Source organism: Musa acuminata, chromosome BXJ1-1, assembly GCF_036884655.1.
Source record: "Musa acuminata AAA Group cultivar baxijiao chromosome BXJ1-1, Cavendish_Baxijiao_AAA, whole genome shotgun sequence".
Lineage (NCBI taxonomy): Eukaryota > Viridiplantae > Streptophyta > Magnoliopsida > Zingiberales > Musaceae > Musa > Musa acuminata.
The window spans coordinates 1,053,705-1,066,183 of record NC_088327.1 but is presented as its reverse complement, the minus strand read 5'-3'; the positions used below and the strand labels follow the sequence as shown (position 1 = coordinate 1,066,183).

Genomic DNA, 12,479 nt, shown 5'->3' with positions numbered 1-12,479 from the left:
AATGACGACTTCCCTATTGATTCCACTATGACCTGGTGGTTGGATATGTAGCTTGCTTGTATGAAAACTTATACGGAAAATGATGTTTGTTCATGTATATCATAACAATGGAAGGGAAAGAAAATTTTATGTTCTTGTAAATATTGGCCATAACAAAGTTCAATTTTCATCTCATGTTTTGTTTGTTGTTTCCTTAATATGATGGCATCTATAAGAAATGGTATCAAAGTTGTTTCGTCAAGTTCGAAGAGAAACAGTGATCATATGATATCAACAGGTTCTCTCAACCTCAGACTTTGACGACTGATATCAGAGGCAAGGCAGCAAATTTGACCAATCATCTTTTGGAAACATGTTCCAACTTTTTTGTTTCCGAGTGAAGTCCACAACAACAACAACAAAAACAAATAACAAAGCTGCAAGTCAATCCATCATTAAAAACCTTTAATCACTGAATCGATACTATAGAAAAACAACAGGTGTGCACTGATACTATAGAAAACCAAACCTTTAATCACTGAATCGATAAAAAAATTCCATGGTTTGAAGCAATTGACAATGGCCAAAAAAATTCTAACTGATATGCAAAAGATTAAACACACATATCATAGTAGAGAATGAATATCATAGTATCAACAACTAGTACTGATAAGCCACCGTTAAGAAATACAAGACAATTGAGATAGAAGAACATGTCATTCGACTCGAAAAAATTGTCAAATTACATCTAAATTACATATTCAAAATTTTGAATGAATTTAAACAACCAATCTGAGTCTACTATTCCTTGGAAGTGTTACATACGAATTCAAATAACTAACATCAAGTCTACAAAACAGTAAAAATTTGTGGGAGTAACCACGTCGATTTTCAAAACAAATGATAAGAACAAATAACACTCCTTAGAAGATTGAAACAAACTAAGATACGGGCCTAAGGACTCCCAGTATTCCTTCGTGTTAATCTAGAACTAGTTCAAGCACATAAATCAGAAGAACTTTGTCTCATTACATGCCGGAAGGAAGCTTATGAAGAAGAAATGTAATCCTAATTTCTTTTGCAAAGGTTGTAGCATTCAAATTCTTCTGGAGTGTAACTCCTCTTCCTCCTTTGGGGCATGAATTGTAACATGATCTGGCAAAGGAGTCATGGTGCCCTGCTTTCTTTTAGGATCCTAGTCCAGCATGATCTTTACTTCGATATCGAGGACACCCTGACATGTTTAAAAGCAAAAGGTCAGTTAAAATGGATCATTAAGCACTTGAATATATATATCTATATATATTTCTCCAGGTATATCTGTGTTTTTATTACCGTTTAGAAAGTCAATATATTCATCCATCTAAATTTCAGCACAAACAAGGTTAGTACAATAAAAAATTCGAAGCATTTAGGTACAGCCTACCAGATAAGCATTTCTAGTTGAAGTTGTCAATAGGCAAATATCTATATGAGCATCACAAGGAAACCAAGATCTATTAAAGCAATCATGCAGCACTAGAGATGTAGAAAGAATTAAGGACAAAAGTATCAAATAGGAAGAACAAAAAGTCATCTCCTTTATCATGTGGCACTAGAGATGTAGAAATAAAGTAAAATAGAAGAAAATGAAAGATATTTTGAGTTTTTCCCTCTCCTCAAGCATTTAAACTTAGCCAAGCCAAATTATTCTTATTGCAGAGTTTAAGCTCATCAGCATCCAGAGAGGTGATCAAGAAGGCAAGATACTTGAAAAGGAGAGTTTGGATTCAAACAATAAAAAAAGTTAAGAACACAGTTTGACTAAAATTGTTCTTGATGCTTTCAACATGTGTATGAGACAAATTCCTACTGCAGTCAACCATGCAGCAGCAACAAAATCATAATGCTTGAAGTTGCAGCAAAAACACACAGGCATTGGCAACCGTTATAAATGAAGAAAAAACCAAGAATCCAATTGCAATGACTTCATGACTTCATCAAAATTTTGACTGTGACAATCATTTTGCTGCCGTCATCAGAATAGTTTCATTGAAAAATTTTCTACCATAAACTACTTATCCCAGTTACCATCAAAATTATCTTTGTTTCATTGATCATATGATATCAACAGGTTCTCTCAACCTCAGACTTTGCTGGTTTGGACGACAGGTATCAGAGGCAAGGCAGCAAATTTGATCAATCATCTTTTGGAAACATTTTCCAACTTTTTTGTTTCCGAGTGAAGTCCACAACAACAACAGAAACAAATAACAAAGCTGCTGTAAATCAATCCATCGTTAAAAACCTTTAATCACTGAATCGATACTATCGAAAACAAAACCTTTAATCACTGAATCGATAAAAAAATTCAATGGTTTGAAGCAATTGACAATGGCCAAAAAAATTCTTACTGATATGCAAAAGATTAAACACACATATCACAGTAGAGAATGAATATCATAGTATCAACAACTAGTCCTGATAAGCCATCGTTAAGAAATACAAGACAATTGAGATAGAAGAACATACCATTCATCTTACGACTCGAAAAAATTGTCAAATTACATCTAAATTACATATTCAGAATTTTTAATGAATTTAAACAACCAATCTGAGTCTACTATTCCAGCTTTGGAAGTTACATACGAATTCAAATAATTAATATCAAGTCTACAAAACAGTAAAAATTTGTGGGAGTAACCACGTCGGTTTTCAAAACAAATGATAAGAACAAATAACACTCCTGAGAAGATTGGAACAAACTAAGATATGGGCCCAAGGACTCCCAATCTTCCTTCATGTTAATCTATGACTAGTTCAAGCGCATAAATCAGAAGAACTTTGTCTTGTTACATGCCGAAAGCTTATGAAGAAGAAATGTAATCCTAATTCCTTTTGCAAAGGTTGTAGCATTCAAATTCTTCTGGAGTGCAACTCCTCTTCCTCCTTTGGGGCATGAATTGTAACATGATTTGGCAAAGGGGTCATGGTGCCCTGCTTTCTTTTAGGATCCTAGTCCAGCATGATCTTTACTTCGATATCGAGGACACCCTGACATGTTTTAAAGCAAAAGGTCAGTTAAAATTGATCATTAAGCACTTGAATATATATATATATATATATATATATATCCAGGTATATCTGTCTTTTTATTACTGTTTAGAAAGTCAATAAATTCATCCATCTAAATTTCAGCACAAACAAGGTTAGTACAATAAAAAATTCGAAGCATTTAGGTACAGCCTACCAGACAAGCATTTATAGTTGAAGTTGTCAATAGGCAAGTATCTCTATGAGCATTGCGAGGAAACCAAGCTCTATTAAAGCAATCATGCCGCACTAGAGATGTAGAAAGAATTCAGCGACAGAAGTATCAAATAGGAAGAACAAAAAGTCATCTCCTTTATCATGTGACACTAGAGACGTAGAAATAAAACAAAATAGAAGAAAAAGAAAGATATTTTGAGTTTTTCCCTCTCCTCAAGCATTTAAACTTAGCCAAGCCAAATTATTCTTATTGCAGAGTTTAAGCTCATCAGCATCCAGAGAGGTGATCAAGAAGGCAAGATACTTGAAAAAGAGAGTTTGGATTCAAACAAATAAAAAAGGTAAGAACACAGTTTGACTAAATTTGTTCTTGATGCTTTCAACATGTGTATGAGACAAATTCCTACTGCAGTCAACCATGCAGCAGCAACAAAATCATAATGCTTGAAGTTGCAGCAAAAATACACAGGCATTGGCAAAGGTTATAAATGAAGACAACCAAGAATCCAATTGCAATGACTTCATGACTTCATCAAAATTTTGACTGTAACAATCATTTTGCTGCCGTCATCAGAATAGTTTCATTGAAAAATTTTCTACCATATACTACTTATCCCAGTTACCAAGATACTTAAAAAAGGAGTTTGGATTCAAACAAAAAGAAGGTAAGAACACAGTTTGACTAAAAATGTTCTTGATGATTTAACCATGTGTATGAGACAAATTCCTACTGCAGTCAACCATGCAGCAGCAACAAAATCATAATGCTTGAAGTTGCAGCAAAAATACACAGGCATTGGCAAAGGTTATAAATGAAGACAACCATGAATCCAATTGCAATGACTTCATTACTTCATCAAAATTTTGACTGTAACAATCATTTTGCTGCCGTCATCAGAATAGTTTCATTGAAAAATTTTCTACCATATACTACTTATCCCAGTTACCAAGATACTTAAAAAAGGAGTTTGGATTCAAACAAAAAGAAGGTAAGAACACAGTTTGACTAAAAATGTTCTTGATGATTTAACCATGTGTATGAGACAAATTCCTACTGCAGTCAACCATGCAGCAGCAACAAAATCATAATGCTTGAAGTTGCAGCAAAAATACACAGGCATTGGCAAAGGTTATAAATGAAGACAACCAAGAATCCAATTGCAATGACTTCATGACTTCATCAAAATTTTGACTGTAACAATCATTTTGCTGCCGTCATCAGAATAGTTTCATTGAAAAATTTTCTACCATATACTACTTATCCCAGTTACCAAGATACTTAAAAAAGGAGTTTGGATTCAAACAAAAAGAAGGTAAGAACACAGTTTGACTAAAATTGTTCTTGATGATTTAACCATGTGTATGAGACAAATTCCGGCTGCAGTCAGCCATGCAGCAGCCACAAAACCAAAATACTTGAAGTTGCAGCAAAAAAAGAGAGGCATTGGCAGAGGATATAAATGAAGACAAAACCAAGAATCCAATTCAAATGACTTATGACCTCATCAAATTTTTGGCGTGACAATCATTTTGCTGCTGTCATCAGAATAGTTTCATTGAAAAATTTTCTACTATCTACTACTTATCCCAGTTACCATCAGAAATTATCTTTGTTTGCGGTTCTTCCCAGATCAGTTATGCATGTCATTTCAAGCTTGAGTTGAACAGAAATCATGCCATGATCTAAGAACTAGCATTTACTGGAATCTCTATGCATGTTACACACAAAATAATCCACCTCATTCAGAGAGTATGCCACGAATTCAAACTTGAGTTCAATAGAGAGTTGATGAAATTACAAATTTGAGAACCCAAAATTCATTGCGTTCCTGTAGTTGATATGGAAGAAAAGGAAGGCAAAAGGCTTGAGTTGCAAATAAGAAAACAGAATTGTAAGCTACATTATTTGGAGGTAGCAAACGAGAATCTAATGGAAAAAGCAAAAAGAAAATCTTGTTTGTTGGAATCAGACTGACCATTTTCTTCTAAAAAAGAATGTCTTGCCTAATTAACTCCATAAAGCAAAGTTCCTTTTGAGCAATCGAGTCTATTAGAGAAAACAATCACAGTTTTGAGGCCAACGTGATCAAAACCAATACTATGCTTGACACAGATTTTTAAGAGACCATAAGCAAATAAATGTCGGATGGCATACTAAAACATAAAACACTCGATCAATGTCTGCATTACAACTATCCATGCCTTTCACAAAACACATTCTATACAAATTTGGATGTAGAAAGAAGCCCAAAAGTCATAGCAAAAGATCGGATAAAATATACAGGATTTTTCTACCATGACTGTTACACTAAATAATCAGAATATTGGAAGACAACTATAAAAAGCCTCCTTTTCATTTCAAGGTTATATACACTCATCACTATTAAATTTCCAATAAAATTTTATCACAGATCGCCTAGGTTTTACGGGGAAGAAACTGAACAAAGATAAAAGATCTCTAGCATGTAGTATTGAAGAGAAAAATGAACAAAACCTAACAGACAATTTATAGTCTTACTGGCAATCAATGAAGCTTTACTAAATATATGGGCTACAGGTAATGCTCATTCAACATGCCCACACTTAGCTTTGCTGACCTAAAAACTTGACATCCGCATTGCATCTTAACTCGAATGAAACACTAATGAAATGATAAGATACTGCATTAGATTTCAGATAGTGTCAATTGTTAGACACAAAGGAGATGAAATCCATAACTAACACATCCACTAGAAGATTCAAGTTCAAAATAGAAGGTAACAACTTACATGGTACTACATAGAGCAAGGTGTGACAAAGTAGCATAAGCAACAGTAGCAGCTGCCTCGAGCAGCTGTTTAACCTTGGTGAGGTAGTCACTCATAGCCTCCTCCTTTGGCTTCCTCCCCTGTCAATTTTACTAATATTAAATAAGAAATGAATTTTGTCCAACAAGTTATATTTATTTATTTATATTTATATATATAAGATTTGTCAAGTGGATTTTGTAAACCTTCAACAGCCTTCCAAGCTTCCCATTTGGCTCTATCCCTCATATTGAATATACCAGGTCAGCCTGCAAAGAGACAAAAGATAAAAGTGTCAAAATTTTGTTTGGCAAAGAGTGAAAATCACGAATCAGAATATATTAAGAAGCACATACTAGTATTCACAGGTCCGACAGTTGCTTGCTAGTAAAGCCCATACAGGATCAATTTGCTCTTGTTAGTAGTATTTACAGGTAAAGTTTTAGCTTTTGCAGCATATTCTTCAAAATCGACCTGCAAAAGATTAGATATCATCATCTAGTTAAGTTTTCGTAGATAAAAGAAATATATTGACTCGGAATGTACTATGAGGCACAATAACCAATACTATCAAGACAGATTCTTAGAAGCAAACACTTATAAACATAAATCAGAAACTAGGAAGCAGATAAAGAAACAATCTTAATACTTATAGACTACTTATAACAAATGTCATCTGCTAAGTAAAACTGAAAAAAAAAAAAGAATGACCGAACAGCCTCAATGACATAAATAAGAAGAAATGATAATTAATAACAATAACACAAAACATAAGCCCATCTTTTCAATTCAACAATTTGGAAGAAATGGGGAGCAGAAGACCAAGACTTCTTTTTTTTTTTTTTCATTTCCTCTTCTGAGAAATGTTTTTTCTTTCCCGTCCCAAAATAAGTGTGCAATAGAGTATCATTTAGGAAAAGTTATTTCTTCTCATGTGTGCACACATGCACACATAACATGAACATCAACTGAGGAAAATTGATGGCAGATTCTAGCAATTATATTTATTACTTTAGGGCCACTAATTTCAGTCGTTATGGTTTTTCTTCCTCATTGTAGCAATTATTCACAAACATGTGAAGAGTTTAAGCCTCGCTGTATCTGATAAAATTAAGATACCGATAAATATAACAAAAATGAAATTATGTCTCTATTTTTCATTGGATAACAAAGTTTAAAATTGAATGATGATGGATGCTCTTGCAAAGATGCTCCAACTATAATTATGATCCCAATGAAATATAAATTGATGAAAAGAATCTAAATTCGAGTTTCTCTTATGCATACAGATATGCAACTTCGAATCGGACCAATAAATGTTATTAGAGTTCTTGTAGAGTACATCAGAAATTGTATTACTTACAAGAACCAAAACTAGATTAGGAGCGCATGAGATCTACCAACAGGTACACAAGTAGAAGAACTGATAATAGACATTGAAACATTATCAAATGGATTTTTGAAGCAGGTTCAAAATAAGCTCTCCATGTTAAAGGTAATGAATGTATATCTTTGAGGGTGAGGCAAAGAGTTATACAGATCCATACAAGTTGGTTTTCCAGGCATCTAGAGTGTTGGAAGATTGTCTCTGAAGCTCACTAGATTTTTAACCATGTCTTTGATCCATCATATGTATAGATTTTCAAAACATGCATCTCTAGTGTATTGCACGATTTTAAACAGACGCATGCTTCCTCTGGTCTTTGTGAGAACATTCTCGTTCACCAGACTGAACACTAAAACTCCATCCTTCACGATATGGCTTCTTCAAGCTTTTGCGAGGATAGATATATAATTTACCATCTAAAAAGATCAACTCTACTTATAAGAAATTGTCAAAGCAACCTCGATCTAATTATAAAATACAAATCAAAGACTACTGTTCACCCAAAATTAAAAACAAAAGTCCCTGATGCTTCAAATTTCACATAGCTAAAATTTTAGTTACACATTCCAAATTGTGATAGAATTTAAGAGTGAGATCTATAGTTATGGTCAACAAAATACTCAATATCAGACGTCTCTTGGCCCATCAAAAGTCAAGCGGATCATTTCTGATGCAGTTCTGCATCATGTAATATGATCCATGCTTCTTACCTATCCTTCCATCACTATGTTCCCGCCTTCATTATGAGGCTTAGGCCATGGAAGAGTTCAAAAGGACTCAACCAACAATATCGACAAAGAAAATAAAGGGGGTGACATAAAGATTCTTTCTATTCTCAAGAAGCTAATCACTGTACAAATCGATCAGACACTAAGTACTAAATCAACCCTTCGCCAAATGATCAAGGAAGCCTCTGATCTTAACTGAGAAAGGGGCCTCGTGCATGCATGCTCTCCAGATCCATGAAACTACATAAATGTCAGCCATAGAACCGCAGATGTTCTAAGCAAAATAAGATCATTATGACAAACATACACGCACAATCAGAGCTCAAAGATTAGGTCACCATATCCCCCAAAAAAAATGGGTAAAATTAGCAAAATAGAACACAACAACAGGAAAAGAGGATCAGAAATCACGTAGCGATGTTGTTCTCATCACCTGCAGACCCATCGCGCTCTCTATTCCTCCTCCTCCTCCGCGTCTTTGGATTCCCGGTTGCGTCGCCGGGTCGCGAAGGACGGAGAGGTTATTATGTACGCGCACGTCATTATAGGCCTCGGATTCAAAACAATACGCATTTGGATTTTCGATGGATCAATGCGTTCCAGATCGAAATAAACGGACACGATTCAATGATCGGGACTAGCGGTCGATCACGATGTCGTCTAATTAGTTTGGGGGCTTCGGAATCCACAATAAGAAACAGCTTACATTAACCAATAGGATTTGATTCAAGAACCCATCCGTGCGCCCAATATATGTATATATATATATATATACATATATATATATCTCTCTCTCCTCTCCCACTCTCGCTCTGACTTCTCTCCTCTCCCACTCGCGCCCATTATACGTGTATATATATATATACATATATATATACATATATATATATATATGTATGTATATATATATATGTTTCTCTCTCTCTCTCTCTTCTCCCACTCTCACTCTGACTTCTCTCCGCGCCTCACTCTGAATTCTCTCCCCGCGCCCTGCGCCTCTCGCCTCTCCTCTGCTCCATTCTCCTCCTCGTTGATTTCCTCTCCTCTCCTGGTCAAGAAATCGTCTTTAGTCGTCCATCCATGGAGCCCATCGACCTCGTACCGAGCGGCTACAGGTTCCTTCCCACGGCGGAGGAACTCTTGGTTGACTACCTCGCCAACTGGGTCGCCGGCGCACCCCTCCCTGGCCGCGCTGTCGCCTTCGAGGACGTCTACGGCACCGAGCCGTGGAATCTTCTCGGCAGCGATCGGCAGGAGGGCTATTTCTTTGCGGAGCGCAAGCCCAAGAACAGCGGCGGCTCGCGCGTCGATCGAAAGGCCGGCAGCGGTTCTTGGACTCTGTACAAAAAGCAAGAACCCGTCAAGTCCATGGTCGGCGGGCGCGAGATGGTGGTCGGAAGAAAGAGCTGCCTTTCTTTCAACGATGGCCGGCGGAAGAACTCCGGGTGGACGATGTACGAGTTCGAGATGTGTTCGTCCGGCGGCTTCGAGAGACGAGTTCTCTGTCACGTCAAGAGAAGCTCGCATTGTGCCTACTCCGGCGGCACCACCATCAAAACGGCTGAGACCACCTTAACGGAAGCCGCGACAGACACGGTCACCGGCGACAGCTTCGTTGGGCGGAAGAGAAATAGAGACGAATCTTCTACTCTCTCGGAAAAAGCATCGACTCTCTCAAAGAAGCCATGCTGGGAGTTGGTTGCACATCCCAGCAGAGCATTGCAGTCCGACGTCTCACCACATCCAACCGCGGCGGTGCAACATTCCTCGTTGGCTCCTGCTGTGACAGCCCCGGAGACTCATCTTTCCTCGGTCGACTCCGTTGCACCGAACGAAGCCGGAGTCGCAGCCGCCTCTCCATCATCAACGGACGTTGGTGGAGGTGAGCTCCCGATAACTACGGAAGAACTGGAAGCATTCTTGGCTTCGTCTTCGTCGTCGGTCGATCTTGGCGGTGAGCAGAACTGCACCGACGATGCGTTCTTCGCTAGAGAGGTTGAAGCCTTCCTGATGTCGGATGACACCGACACAGCCTTCACTACCATCCCGAAGGCCTCCCCGCCAGGCCTTGTCGATCTTCTCTCGATGCCCGATGACACTCGGATTGATTCGACCACGGTCGCAGATGTTTCCTCCTCATCGTCGTCGATAGACTTGGTTGCGTGCGAGCAGATGCACAGCACCGACGATGACTTCTTCGTGAGCCGGGAACGGGTCCATGCCTCCTTGATGTCCGATGACACGATTCCAGCCTCGGTGATGTATGGCACCAGCATTGATTCAACCACGGTCGCAGCGGCTTCGTCGTCATCATCGATCGAGATTGTTGGGTGTGAGCAGACGAAGAACATAGATGATAATGACGACTTCCTGCAATGGATTGAAGCCCTCGTGAAGTCCGATGACACCCCTATTGATTCGACTATGACCTGGTGGTTGGATCTGTTGCTTGCTTGTATGAAAGCTTATACGGAAAATGATGTTTGTTCATGTATATCATAACAATGGAAGGGAAAGAAAATTTTATGTTCTTGTAAATAATATGATGGCCATAACAAAGTTCAATTTTCATCTCATGTTTTGTTTGTTGTTTCCTTAATATGATGGCATCTATAAGAAATGGTATCAATGTTGTTACATCAAGTTCAAGGAGAAAGAGTGATCATATGATATCAACATCTTCTCTCACCATTTTTGTTTCTGAGTGAAGTCCACAACAACAATTACAACAAATAACAAAGTCATAAATCCCAACAAAGCTGCAAGTCAATCCATCACTGAATCCCAACCACAAGTGTGCACTGATACCATAGAAAACCTTTGATCAGAACCACCACTTAAATTATCACTGAATCGATAAAGAATTGCATGGTTTGAAGCATTTGACAATGGTCAAAAAAATTCTGAATTGTCAACTGATTTGTAAAATATTAAACACACATATCATGGAAGTAAATGTATTCTCTCCGAAAGAAGAACGCTTGCCTGCATCATGTTAAATTAAACACACATACGAATCTAGAGTATTAGCAACTAGTCCTGATAAGTCACCGTTAAAAAATACAAGACAATCGAGATAGAAGAGCATACTATTCATCTTAGGACTCGGAAAAATGGTCAAATTTCATCTAAATTACATATTCAAAATTTTGAATGAATTTAAACAATCTGAGTCTACTATTCCAGTTTTGGAAGTTACAAAAGATTGGAACAAACTAAAATATGGGCCTAAAGACTCCCGATCTTCATTCGTGTTAATCTAGGACTAGTATAAGCACATAAATCAGAAGAACTTTGGTTTTCTACCTTTGATCCTTCTAACACTCAAGTTAGTCTAAGAATTATTTTAGCTTTTATACCTAGTCTATATAAGGGGATAACTTATAATTGTTTTGACGTAGATAATAGGAGGCAGACCCAATGATACCTCTTGAACTATTGACCATAAGTAGACAGGTGAAGAGTGATTAAGATATTCTCTTTTAACACTAATCGGTAATAAATATCAAATAGTGTTTAGACACCAAAATATTTTTTATCAAGTGTATATAATGATTTAAATAAAATAAAATACTCATATATATATATATATATATATATATATATATAAAGAATGGTTAAATATATACTCCAAAATTTCATATGTAGTTTCCTAAAAGAGTATAAACTTAGGATTCAAAGAAATGGAAAAACCAAAATTGGGGGAAACCAGCGGGATTTATCACAAAATCCCACCTTTTATCAAATTGATTAGCGATAATTTGGTTATTTTTTGTCAAACGAATTCTTGATTTGATCATATATAATCACCTAAAGATTTCCACCAACACACTTAATTTTTTTCCATTTTTTTAACCATGAATTTAGTTTAGTTTAATTTTCGAATAAACATCTGTCATTAAGTATCTAAATATAAATATTTGTAGTTAGTAACGCCTTTTTTTCTTTAATTTTTCTCTTAATATGAATGTAAAAAAGAAAAAAAAAAAAGGGTATCAAGTTCTTGACGTTTCTGTTGATACCGCGGAGTAGTCTATGTTGGGAAACCAATCAGCACATAGGCGAAACGTGTGACGTTTTCTTTCACAGGTTACCGTCAGTTAAATGAGTCCCGCGGGGCAGATTAACACTCGTCATATCAATCAAAGATTTCGGATCACGTGTCATGGCTCAGAAACACATTAGGTAAATAACGTCGTCTAGTTGGTGATTAGTAGGATTCCATGAATGAAACTATGGGTCCCGAGAATTTGGACCAGTTAGAATTCGTCTTTCCATGTTCTGGCTTCAGTTGATCCGGACCGCTGATTGGATTCCCAGCTGCCTTTGATCAACTCACTCATTTGCCGT

At 36.9% G+C, this 12,479-nt stretch overlaps 1 long non-coding RNA gene across 1 annotated transcript; it reads right to left on the bottom strand.

Annotated features, from left to right (window-relative positions):
• Nucleotides 1-5,767: 5,767 nt before the first annotated feature.
• On the bottom strand, nt 5,768-8,601 carry LOC135679787 (uncharacterized). The gene is made up of 3 exons (XR_010515332.1): nt 8,563-8,601; nt 6,371-6,488; nt 5,768-6,283 (listed from the first exon to the last, which is right to left on the bottom strand). It is a non-coding gene; the product is annotated as an uncharacterized LOC135679787 (long non-coding RNA).
• Between the last annotated feature and the right edge of the window lie 3,878 nt (nt 8,602-12,479).